Below are 14,293 nucleotides of genomic sequence, written 5' to 3'. Positions count from 1 at the left end.
TTAGGTCATGATCTCCTGGTTGTGGGATCTAGCCCCCTAGCTGTGCTTTGGGCTCTGTGCTCAGTGCAAAGGCTGCTTCAGATTCTTTCTCCTTTTTCCCTTTCCGTCTGCCCCTCCCCGCTCACGTGCACACACTCTCTGTCTGTCTCTCTCTCTCAAATGAATTTTTTAAAAAAATGCAGATGGCTAATAAATACATAAAACAGTGCTCAATTTCATTCACCACTAAGGCCTGCAAATTAAATACACCTTGCCTACCAGATTGGCAGAGATGAAAAATTTTGATAACACTCAGTGTCAGTGAAGAACTAAGAATTCTCACATATCATTGGTGGGAATTGTTTAAAAACAAGGTATCTTATAACATACAGAATGTAAAATTAGCCTAACACTTCTATTTCTAGGAATGTATCATAAGATATGCTTGTACAATTTACACAAAGATCTATGTAGTTAGACTTTCATCATAGCTTTGTAATAAAGAGAAACTGAAAATAGAAATGGCATCATTTAGGGAATTGGTTAAAGAAATTATGATACATCCATACAATGGGGTCCTATTTCCATTTAAGCAATTAAGTACAGGGGCACCTGGCTGGCTCAGTTGGTAGAGCATGAGACTTGATCTGGAGGTTGTGAGTTCAAGCCCCACATTGGGAGTGGAGCCTACTTAAAATTAAAAAAAACTTTTAAAAGCAAGTACATATTTATCTACTGACACCCAAATACGCCTAAGATATGTTGTTAAGTGAAAAAACAATTTGTAAATAGCTTGTATAGTGTGATCCCATTTGTGAATATATATTTAAATACACATTTATGTGCTTACCTATGCATAAAACATTCTCGAAGAATATATAGAAAACCTAATGACAGTTACCTCTCAGGAAAGAGGTTGTGCAGGCTCCAAGGATTTGTCATTTTACTTTCACTTTATACGTTGCTACCTTATGTGAATTTGTTTACAGTAAATGAATATTACTTATGTAATTTTAAAGATCTAATACTAGTTACTCTGGAAAACAATTTGGCACTTTCTTATAAAGTTAAACATATACTTACCATATGACCCAGCAATCTTGGTCTCTTAGTCCTGAGCATTTATCCTAGAGAAATGAAAATGTATGTTTAACCAAACACCTGCACCCAAATGCTCATAGCAGATTTACTTTTCATAGCCAAAAGCAAGAAACAACCCAATTGTCCGTCCACGGCAGATGGTTAAACAGACTGGTATGGTAATACGATGGAATACTCTTCAGCCACCAAAAGGATTACCGATACATGGGACAACTTGGATGAACCTCAAGAGCATTATGCTTACTGGAAAAAGCCAATCATCTCAAAGAATTACACATCATATGATTCCATTATGTAGTATTCTCAAAATGTCAAAATTACAGTGATGGAGAACAGATCTGTGGTTGCTAAAGGCTAAGGTTGAGGAAAGGGTGTGACTCTTAAGGGGTAATGGGAGGGGTGAAACAATGGTGAGACAGTTGTGTGTCCTGATGTGATGTGTACTTAAATCAGCACATGTTATAAAATGTCATAGAACTGCAAACACACAGACACGCACATACACACAAGTGCATGAAAAAATGTGAAATTGGATAAGCTCTGTACTCGAGTTAATAGTACTGTATCAAGGTCAGTTTCCTGGACTTAACAATGTACTATGGTTATATAAGCTATTGGGAGAAGCTGCATGAAGGGTACATGGGAATTCTCTGTATTATTTCTTCAACTTCTTGTGAGAACTAAACTATTTCAAAATCAAAAAGTTTTCATAAAACATTGAATGCTGGGGGCACCTGGCTGGCTCATTCGGAAGAGCATGTGACTCTTGATCTCAACATCATGAGTTTGAGCCCCACGTTGGGTGTAGAGATCACTTAAATGAATAAATAAATAAAAACTTGAAAAAAAATTTAATGCTGGTAATAAAAGAATAAAAACTCTGGTTAGTGGAAAGGTAATAGCTGTATTGTAAATTAATAAACTGATTTTCTAGTTTTTGTGAACTTTGATATAGTGATTTCATTTCTGAAATCCTTATCATAACCCCTGTATGAATTTGTATGATTAAGGGCCTGATACTTTGACACTCAGGAGTACACTTTGGACATATGGCGTCAACAGGAAGTAGATATACTAATAAGCCTTGTCCAAAACGAAAAGCTGGCATCTTCTACATCTCAAATACCATATTATTGAATTTGCTGATACTTTTTTCACTTTGAATAACATACAATATTTCCAGTATGAGTTAATGGAACTGAAGCTGTATCTGTATACAAAAGATTGATTGTCTCTCACACCCAACCCCTCCCATTTCTCATCTGAGCTACAGTAATAGACCCATGTCCATTTTCGTTTGCATCCAACCCAATACTGATTAGAATACCACCTTACTTCCTACTGTTATGCTTACTTACTTGGTCCATTCTTCCTCCCTTACTTTAACTCATTCACTTGCATACTCTCTTACTGGCTCGGTTGGCCTACAACAATGCACCTCGATGTTTAAGGATAATCTGAAGATCTTGCTAAAGTGCAAATGGTGATTCAGTAGGTTTGAGGTTCGGGCGGGACCAAGATTCTACATTTCTAACAAGCTCCCACGTCATGCCCAGCCCACGCAGCTGGTCTAAAGTCCGCACTTTGAGTGTGAGGGCCAGAGGAACAAAGTACAAACTCTTTAGGGTAGCTTTCAGTGCCTTCCATGGTCTTATCCAAATCTCATCGCTCATAACTCTGAACTGTGCCAGGGCAATGTTCTGTATAGGTCACTGTTTATCCGCAGCACTTAGTATAGAGCCTGAAACAGGATAGGTGCTCAAAAAATATTTGTTGAATGATTAAAAGAATGAAGAAATAAACTAAACAACTACCCCCAGCTCACATACCATACTTTCTGAGCAAGCTAAATTACTTCCCATTTTCCTAGTACTTTACCACCTCTGTACATTTGCTCACACTCTTCTTCTCTCCTTTCCCAAGATTGCCCTATTCAAATTCTCTTCATCCTTAAATGCCCAATTTAAATGAAGCCTTCCCTGATTTCCCAATATGGAAATAATCTCATTTTGTGAGGCTTCTCCCTACCAGATCTCAAATGTCTTGCAAATAATAATCATAATAGTATTCCTATTTTGTTCACATTTGTTACAACCACCATGCCTAGCACAAATGTTAGCATATAGCAGAAAATCAATGTTTATTAAATTAAAACAAGAAAATGAATTTTCCAGATCAGCACTATGTATTAGAACTTTTTGTGATGATGGAAATTTCTGTAATCTGTGCTGTCCAGTATGATACACACAAGTAGCTACTGAGCACTAGAAATGTGGCTAGTGTGACTGAGGAACTGCATTTTTAATTTTAATTAATTAAAATTTAAATGTAAATAGCTACATGTGGCTAGTGGCTATGTACTGACAGTAGCTATCTAGACAATTTTAGTTAACAACTGTTCTTCATTCAATAGTATTTACTGAGTACCTCCAAGGTGCCATAGAATAGGCTAGGGGCTAGTGATACAACGATGAATAATTCATGGTGCTTGACCTCAAAGAGCTTGCAACCTATTAAGAAAAGATAGTCAGGATCAAATAAATCCAATCAAGTGTTATAGGTGCTATTATAGAAGATTGACAAAATAGAATGTGTGTACAAAGGTGAATGTGGGCATGAGTCAGAAAAGGCTTTGTAAGGGAGTTAAGAGTTGAAATTACATAGTGTTCATTAGGCAAACAAAAGATAAAGAGCTTTGCTCTGGGAGGAGTGTGAACAAAGGCATGAAAAGTCAGAACAGAGAGCCCCTCTCCTCCTGGAACCACAAATAGTTTGTTTGGCTAACAGCTAGGAAGTGGAGGGCAGAGAGCTCTATTAAAACGAGAGCTGGAGAAGTTTATGCTGGAGACATACGCAGGATCCCAATTGCAGGGGGGGGCCCCAGAATGCCCATGCTGAGGAAGGAGTTGCTACCTATAGGCAATGGGGTGCCATGGAAGCAACATGCTCAGTTTAACATTTTAGAAAGACGTCTCTGGATGATGGATTGGAGAAGGATAGTATCACAATCTAAGAAGTTGTAGCCAAGGCGCAAAGGTGCAATAGCACCTGACACTGGGGGTCCCAAACAGATCAGGTTCAGCCACTTGCCACTAACAAAATCCAAAGGCAGAGAAAGGGGTGGCGATGAAACAAGAAAGGAATTTATTTCAGAGAGGCCACCACTGGGAAGACAGCAGTTTGAAGTCTCAGGGACTGTCTCCAAAGTGCTGAAAATCCTTCCAGGTTCATATAAGGAAAAGGTGGGACAAAGGTCAGTGGGGACATGCAGGTGGGTAAGAAAGGTCAGGTGGATCATTGTCTTGGGGTCAGTCACACGGGGGTCTTGCTGGCTCAGGGCAGTCCTTATTGCTTGAGGATGCTTTGCCCACTAGGTCTTTTGCCTGAGTTAAGAGAGAAGCTGGAAAGGAACTTAATCAATTAGAAAGTTTAAGGTCAAAATAGAGATAGTTGAAGTCCTTTTTCAGGGTGATGGGGCTTGGACTGAACAGTGGAAGTAAAAATGTAGTCAGGGTCTAGACAGGGTACATGTGCTCTTTGGTCTGAAACAAGATGGTAATTACAGTGAGCATCTTTGTTTTGTCTTTATTTGATAATCCGTTCAATTTTCCTTTTTTTCTTTCTTTCTTTCTTTCTTTTTTTTTTCTTTTTTTTTTTTTTTTTGCATATAGAGACCTAGGTTTTCACTGGCCAGATCTCCATGGAAGCAAAGTAGAAACTTAGTATGAATATCTGGAAATTTCAAGGAAAAAACTACCTTCTGCCTTCTGCTTAAATCATTTGAGAAATACTAGCCAAATAATCCATTCCTATCAGTAGCTAATTCTTTCATCACTCAGTGCTGGCACTGGTCCTAGTTATCTGTATTAAGTAGTTAAACATGTCATAGGATTTGTTGTGTAGACAGATGACATTTGCATTAAACAACAAAAAAGACTTAACAAGGCACAGGTAGACCTATCAACTCAGACTTATGGATTATTTTATTATTTTTTAAGATTTTATTTATTTATTTGACAGAGAGAGAGCATAAGCAGGGGGAGCCGCAGGCAGAGGCAGAGGGAGAAGCAGACTCCCCACTGAGCAGAGAGCCTGAGATGGGGCTCAATCCCAGGACCCCAGGATCATAAGCTGAGCCAAAGGCAGATGCTTAACCTTAACCCAGGTGCCCCTTATAGATTATTTTATTTTTTTTAAAGATTTTATTTATTTATTCGATAGAGATAGAGACAGCCAGCGAGAGAGGGAACACAAGCAGGGGGAGTGGGAGAGGAAGAAGCAGGCTCATAGCGGAAGAGCCCGATGTGGGGCTCGATCCCATAACGCCGGGATCACGCCCTGAGCCGAAGGCAGACGCTCAACCGCTGTGCCACCCAGGCGCCCCTATAGATTATTTTAAAGGTCCTATTGTTATGCAAGATTTTTCAATGTGTTCAGGAGGCATTTATCAGTTTACACCTATGCACATTCAATGATTACATTATTCTTTTTGTTGTTGTTGTTGCTGTTGTAGAATTCTTTGGTGGGCATTACTTTTTACAGAAATAGCACTAGTTTTGGAAGCAGAAGCCTTGTTGTTAGCAGAATAACAGACACACACACACACACACACACACCAAAACAAACATTCTTCACCTATTTCCCTATATGACTGAAAGTGATTTGGTTAAAATTAGCATTGCCCAAGATCTCCAATAAGACTGTCTTTCTATTTTTCTTTTATTGGCACTCATGCAAGCTTATAAAGCCAAGATCAGGGACACCTGGGTGGTGCAGTCAGTTGGGCATCCAACTCTTGGCTTCAGCTTGGTCTCAGGGTCGTGAGATAGAGCCCACGACGGGCTCTGAACTGAGTGTGGAGTCTACTTAGGACTCTCTCTCCCTCTCCCTCTACCCCTCTCCTCCTCTCTCTCAAATAAATCTTGTTTAAAAAAAGCCAAGACCATATTAATTAATGCCTAGGAGGGACACTAACATTAATAACAACAAAGGCTATTCCTTGAATTTAAGTATATTTGGTATTAGTAACTACCAACATTAAGTAAAATTCAAACACTTGAACCATTTGAACCAACATTAAGTAAAATTCAAACACTTGAACCATTTGAGGTCTATCATTGGTAGCAAGTTTACTGTTGTATGTTGATAGCACTTCTAATGTTAGACGCTAGAAATTAATGCTAGAACTACTTGTGGAAAGATTAAGAGGTGTGAAGAAAAGATGAAGGGAGAATTGCAAAGTGGAAGAAGAAACTTCTGAGAAAATACATTTTACCCCCAAGATATAGACAATACTGGGTTAGATTCTGGACCAAAACCTTTTTTTAAGCTATAAAGGGTATTATTGGGACAACTGGCAACATCTGAATAAGGTCTAACAGATTATATAATAATATTGTGGCAATGTTAATTTCCTGATTTTGATAGTCATATTGTAGTTATCAAGAGGTTGTCTTCATTTTTTCTTTTTAAGTAATCTCTGCACCCAATGTAGGGCTCGAACTCACGATGCTGAGATGGAGAGTTGCACGCTCCCTGACTGAGCCAGACAGGCGCCCCAGATGTCTTTATTCTTGAGAGATACACGCTGAAGTATGTTAGGGTAAAAGGAGCATTATGTCAGCAACTTATACTCAGATGGGTCAGAAAGAAAGAGAAATATATTCCTTATATACGTGGGACATATATGGTGGTGTGCTAGACAGAGCCTGCTAGCACTGACTCACAAGAGCTGTGCACGTCTCCCAACTTCAGTTAGGGACCTCACATGGGATCTTGAAATCAGACATGGTGAGAGCATTTACACCATGAAAATCAGCAAATGCAAGAGATCAGGACTATTTTCCCTCCATGGAGAGCCAGTTGTTAAAACATTTGCCATGGGTCAAAATCAAAGATAATGTCCAGAGTCATGAATTTGTTTGTGTTATAATTGATAGACTTAATACAATTCTATCTTGTTTTTAACCCGAGTTGATACATTAAAAAAAAAAAAACCTAGTGATGTTAAATACTCAACAATTATAGTAGTAATAATATTTTAATATGCCATCCTCTAATCATCTGAATATACATTTCAAACTTATCCACCCAAGAAAGTAGGGAAGTATATACATTATTCTAGTTTTGCAGTTATTTATTGTACACTATAAACTCAAAGCAATCGTATCTAGCAGTAGGAACCAATTTAGTTATGCCCAAACACTGCTCACCTCCCAAGCATCTGAATCCTTCATGGGACTTTGTGAAGTTTCATGTTCTCCTTTTTTTTTTAAGATTTATTTATTTATTTGACACAGAGAGAGAGACAGCAAGCGAGAGAGGGAACACAAGCAGGGGGGCGGGAGAGAAAGAAGCAGGCTCCCAGCGGAGCAGGGAGCCCAATGCGGGGCTCGATCCCAAGACCCTGGAATCACGCCCTGAGCCGAAGGCAGACGCTTAACGACTGAGCCTCCCAGGCGCCCCTCATGTTCTCCTTAACATCTCTCTTGAATACTACAGTCCACATTGGTCCCTTCCTTACAGTTCATAGAATTGTCTAGAAGATACATAGAAGGGCATCCAGGCCAAGCCCTTCATTTTTCAGAGGAGAAGCTGAAGAGTCAAGAGATGACTGTCCCCAGTATAACACAATGTTCAGTGACAGAGCTAGGAGAAACACCCTAGTCCTTTCATCTCCAAGCCCTGGGCTATTTCTCTATCCCACTAGGGAACACACTTTCCAGACCACATTCAGATACTGGGTCATAGTCTTCTGCTTCCTGGCCAAACTTAGTATGCTTACTCATTTTGAGACTAGGAACATCTATCCAGCACAGTAGGTAAGTAAAACTTGGTGCTCAATAGACATTTGATATATCCGTTAGTTTGGAATGCCTTTCATAGAGACTACTTTTTTTTTCAAAGATGCTTTTAGATTTATTTACGAAGTCATAAAACCTGACATATATTTTCTTAGAGCTGTAAATGAAGAGCTGGCTACCAACAATGAAAGTAGATGACTTGTTTCACAGAGGGTGGGACATCCAAATGTCTAGGTGCCAAATCATCAAATGAGATCAGCCTTGGAATCTCTACTGACGTTTTATTTTTTCAGATTTAAATATGGTTTATAGAACACTTTGAGAATCAATTTAAAGTCACTTCCCAAAGCAAAACATTGCAGCCATTTAGATATTCTTAAAAGAGAAGTGTATCAATTACTGGCACAAGAAAATGCAAAAAATAATGGCTATCAGAAGTTGTGTGGAAAAAAAGTCGTTTGTCCCTACATTGAAAAAATAACACTTCCCTACAGTCTTCAGGATGAGAAAATGATAAAGTTTGAATACATTTTCAAAAGGACTACCAGATGAAACTTAATGAGGTTAGTAGTCTGAGATCCCAGTCATCAGAGACATTTCAACTGGGATCTTTATTCCTTTATGAGTTGTTGAAACATTCTTCAGGTTTACAGCCTACCATTCAGCAAGTTAAGACCAAAACGACACCCACTTGACCAATTCAGTCTCTTCCCAAGAAGAAATAACAAAATAGAGTTTGAGAAGACATTCATTAGTTACAGCTGTTGTGACTTAGACCTCAGAAACATTTGAAGTATAATGATCTTTCAAGTACAATGATCAATCACTATGTATAAAAAAATCTGATTTTATACAAAGCATAAGAAATAGCATGCTGTTTGATTGGAGGTTGGGGTCTATCCTTCAGTTTGCAGATAGCAGTATGTAAAAATTAGAGGCAATCAAAAAATAATAAGACAGTATTTGCTGTCATGACATCAGCGCTTCGACCAAATTGTAATTTTGATGCTCAAGAGGGTGGCTGCAAATGTTTGGAAAGTCACAAACACCACTGGTGTTTTAACGATTTTATTTATGTATTTGTCAAAGAGAGAGAGAGAGCACGTGCACACAAGCAGGGGGAGGGGCAAGCAGAGGGAGAAGCAGGCTCCCCACTGAGCAAGGAGCCCGATGGAGGACTCGATCCCAGAACCCTCAGATCATGACCTGCACCAAAGGCAAATGCTTAACCGACTGAGCCACCCAGGCATCCCTTAACATATTTTATATATATTTTATTCAAGTATAATTAATATACAGTGTTGTATTAGTTTCAGGTGTACAATATGACTATTGATTTTGAAGACTTTGAAATGGATGAGACACATAGTTCTTTTGCCTGTAAAAAAGAAATCAAAGCCATATTTCCTAAAAACATATCTTTCTAGAAAGTTAAAGATGATGGCTGGCTCAGTCAGAAGAGCATGCAACTCTTTTTTTTTTTAAGATGTATTTATTTTAGAGAATGAGAGAGGGCACACAAGCTGAGGGAGAGGCAGAGGGAGAGAATCTCAAGCAGACTCCCCAGTGAGTGCAGAGCCCCTCTTGGGGCTTGATCTTAGGATTCTCAGGTCATGACCTGAGCAAAAGTCAAGAGTCGGACACTCAACTGACTGAGCCACCCAGGCACCCCTTGAGCGTGCAACTCTTATTCTTGGGATCATGAGTTCACCCCACATTGGGTGTAGAGATTACTAAAAAAATTTAAAAAGAAAAAGTTAAAGATGAAGAACTCTAGAGAAATTCTCATATAGATGTGCACAAGAAAATGTACAAGAATGTTCATTACAGTACTTTTTATAATGGAAACAACCTAAATGTCCATCACAGAAGAGAGATATATTGCTGTATATTCATATGATAGAATGCTATGTAGTAGTGAAAATGAACTAATGCTACATATATCAACATGGGAAAATCTCAAAAATGTTATGTAAAAAGAAAGCAAGATGCAGAATAATAGTTAACATATGCTTAGTTTATTATGTTCTAAGTGCTTTATATGTATCAACTCATTTAATCCTTAAAACAACATTACGAGGTAAGTATTTTTATGAATTTCCATTTTATAGATGAGAAAAATGAGGCACAGAGAGATTAAGTAATTTGTCCAAGGTCACACAGCTAGTAACATGTATAGCAGATATTCCAGACCACCTCTCGCTCCAATGTTGGTGCTCTTATGCACTGCACGATACACCTCTACTACTGATTGTATGATGCCATTTAATAAAACTTAAAATGTGCAAAACAATGTCCTATACAGTTTATGGATAAACACCCATATGGTAAAAATAAGAAAACATGCTTATAAATGAAAGTCATCAAATCCATGATTGTGGCTACTTCTTAGAAAGGGAGACAGGAAATAAATGGAGGCAGGAAATTTCAACTGTATCTGTAAAGTCGTATTTCCTTCCTTTCTTTTTCTAAAAAGGAGCTTCAGTAAATACGGGAAACGTGTAAGATTTGACAACACTGGGCAACAAGTATGTGGGAGTTTAGAGTATTATCCTCTATATTTTTCTGTATACATAGAATATTTCATAATTTTTTAAAGATTTATTTTTTTATTTATTTGAGATAGAGAGCATGAGGAGAGGGGCAGAGGGAGAGGGAAAGAGAGGCTCTCAAGCAGACTCCCCGCTGAGCATGGAACCCAATGCAGGGCTCAATCCCATGACCCTGAGATCCTGACCTGAGCTGAAATCAAGAGCCGGACGCTTACCAGACTGAGCCACCCAGGTGCCCCCATTTGATAATTTGAAACAAGTGTTGGGGCACCTGGCTGGCTCAACCAGAAGAGCATGTGACTCTTGATCTCGGGGTCATGAGTTCAAGCCCCACGTTGGGTGTAGAGATTACCTAGAAAAAAAAAACAGGGGTACCTGGGTGGCTCAGTTACTCATTCAACTCTTGATTTTGGCTCAGGTCATGATGTCAGGGTCCTGAGTTGGAGCCCTGCCTCTGGCTCCACACTCAGCGGGGAGTCTGCCTCTCCCTCTCCCTCTGCCTCTGCCCTGGCTTGTGCTCTCTCTCTCTCTCTCACTCACTTACTCTCTCTCAAATAAATGTAATCTTTAAAAAGAAAGAAATAGTCAAGAGAGCTCAGGATTATATAAATATTGATATAGTTCCCCCCACCTTTTAATTTGTTTCTGCTTCCCTCTCACATATTTCCAAGCACATTTTCCCTGTCCAGAAGAATTATCCCCATCTTTTAACCTGGGAGGGAGAGGAATTTTCCACTGCAAATGTTGCTGTCTAGCTACTGTGCCCGTAAATTATGTTTCTGAAGCACTGATTCTCCATGGTTTCCAAAGCAGTATTCACTCCACACTCAAGGGGTCAACTTTTGGCACATCCTCAAATCTTGAAAGTAACATGGAGTTAATTACCATGTTTATGAGACATTTGTTGCCTCCTCTGTCTTTCTCCATGTGTGCGAGTTCACCCCTTTGGTGTGGAAGATCTGAGAAAAGAAGGTGAGAAGAAAAAAATCAAAATATGATACCTTTAATTTCTATGTCCTAACAAGGAGCTCTAAGTACTTTTTAAAATAATGCTGCATTTGCCTTTGGAACTTCCCTTCAAATTGTGTGTGTGAGAGCTAAGGAGAAGGACTGAGGCAATCGCTTACCCTTCCAGTTTCATTATCTGTTAAGTGGGAACAATAAGACAGGCTTGACACGCTTTGGTTCTCTGAAGATAAAGTTAATAAATATAATACATGAATCTATTCTTTTAAAAATCAGAACATTAAAAAGGATAAAACTAAACTGTCTATCGGTTAGGGTTCTCCAGAGAAAGAGAACCTGCAGCATATCTATGTATCTGTATCTACATCTACATCGGTACTTATGCATGTGTATGCGTATGTGTGGAGAGAGAGAGTGACTGGACTTACCATTAAGAATTGGTTCAGCACAGGGCACCTGGCTGGCTCAGTCGGTGGAGTGAGTGACTCTTGATCTCAGGTTTGTGAGTTTGAGCCCCAGGTTGGATGTAATGATTACTTAAAAATGAATGAATGAATGAACGAACAAATGAATGAAGGGCTCAGCACAATTATGGAGGCTGAGAAGTCCCAAGACCTGCTGTTGGCAAGCTGGAGATTCAGGAGAGCTGACAGACTGGAGACCCAAGACTGATGTTTCAGTTTGAGCTGCTTAGCAAGGAAGCAGGAGGAAGGGTCAGCCTTTCTGTTCTATTCAGGTCTTCAACTGATGAGGGCCACCCACATTCGGGAAGGCAATCTACTTGACAGTCTACTGATTCAAATGTTAATCTCATTCAAAAACATTCTCACAAACACATCCAGAATAAGGTCTGACCCAACATCTGGGAACCCTGTGGTCTAGTCAATTTAACACATAAAGTTAACCATCACAGACCCTCCTCTTGGCCACCTTCCCAACTTGCTTCCCTCCCTTCTTCCCATAGAGAAACGTTTTTTAGTTTGATGAGCATTCTTCCAGATAAATCTTTTTAAATACTTTTACCTAAATAGGTATAGAAAAATACATAGTATTGTAGTATGTTACATAAATGGTATCATGCCATTCATATCCCCCTTTTTAAGATTTTATTTATTTACTTGACAGAGAGAGAGAAAGAGCACAAGCAGGGGGAGCGGGAGAGGGAGAAGCAGGTTCCCCACTGAGCAGGGAGCCCCATGCAGGACTAGATCCCAGGACCCTGGGCTCATGACCTGAGCAGAAGGCAGACGCTTCACTGACTGAGCCACCCAGGCTTATGATCAGAGGGCTAACATGAGCAGAGGAGTTTGGTGGAAGTGTGGAGGGTGGACAATGGGGTAAGACTAATATGGGAACCTGCCAACAGGCGGTGACACTAGGTCAGAAGAGAGACGATGGAGTAGACCCTGTACTAAAGCTATGGAGGGGTAGACGGCATTGCAAAATATATGTGCTCTCCACAACCAAGCCACCTCTCAGTGTAATTATTCCATTATATTTCTAGGTATCAATATCTACATTCTAGTCAAACATATCTTTTTTATTTTTTTATTTTATTTTTTAAAAAAGATTTTATTTATTTATTTGACAGGGAGAGACAGCCAGTGAGAGAGGGAACACAAGCAGGGGGAGTGGCAGAGGAAGAAGCAGACTCCCAGCGGAGGAGCCTGATGTGGGGCTCGATCCCAGAACACCGGGATCATGCCCTGAGCCGAAGGCAGACGCCCAACGACTGAGCCACCCAGGCGCCCCCAAACATATCTTTTTTAGACAGCCTTTGTGTCCCTCTCTGGTTTACCTTGATAGTGGGCTTCATTTCATTTCTTACCTTAATGGGGAGAAGTGGAAGGAAGAATTAAACTCTTGCTGTTATCTAGTACCTTCTTCGTTCCACCGTTGTATATTTTCACTTAATAAAATGATTTTGCTTGCATTTTTTAAACGGCTGACAGAACATCAGTAAACAGAAAATGTATCACCTATGAGCAGTCCTCTGTTCCTTCCCTTAATATAATTTGGGTCTTTATCGAAGTGTGTGTCTAGTTCTGCGGCCATTTTTATCTTTAAAAAATGGCTAAAACAACAGAGCAAGAACAATCATTCATAAATTTCAAGAGTCATTCATTCATTTGTCCATCCATCCACTCAACACACATTTATAGAGTGCCTATTATGTGACAGGCATTATGTTAGGTTCTGAGGATGAAAAGATAGATGTGACATGATTTCTATTCTCAAGAAACTCACAGTAGTTGGGGGGGGGGCGTCTACAGGCAAACGGACACTTACAATACAGTGTGATGTGTGCTCTACCCGAGCAGGGAAGTAGTATAGTGGTTCCAATCGTGGCTCCTTGAGCCAGGCACTGGGGTTCAAATCCCAGCTCTGGCATGTACTAGCTGCCACTGTTAGAATCTCCTTCATGCAGTGGTATGAGAATTGAGTTATTCATGTGAGTGATCGTGAAGTATTATTATTATGATAGCAGTAAGAACTAGGTGCTATCACGGCACAAAAGAGGGGCACCTAATACAGAATGCGGGGGTATAGGTCAGCGAAGTATTCCTAGAGATTGAGTCTTGAAAGAAAACTGGGCGTTACCCAAGAGAAGGAGGCAATAGCTTTTGATACAGAGTCTAGCATGGGCAAAGGCACTGGGACATGAGGCATGGGTGAAGTAAGGAGCTACAAGAAGTTTGGGTTGCTAATAAATAAAAAGCAAGGGGGGCAGTAGAGTGAGATTAAGTAGGAGGCCAAATCATGGAGGGCCCTTGCATTCAGTGCTAAAGACCGAACTCTCTCTTGAGAGTGACAGAAATTCACGAAGGCTTATGATCAGGGGGCTAACCTCAGCAGACGAGTTTGGTGGAAGTGTAGAGGATGGACAATGGG

The sequence above is a fragment of the Ursus arctos genome, chromosome X (genome assembly GCF_023065955.2).
Source record: "Ursus arctos isolate Adak ecotype North America chromosome X, UrsArc2.0, whole genome shotgun sequence".
Lineage (NCBI taxonomy): Eukaryota > Metazoa > Chordata > Mammalia > Carnivora > Ursidae > Ursus > Ursus arctos.
The sequence above is the reverse complement of the archived record's forward strand: the minus strand, read 5'-3'. Positions refer to the sequence as shown.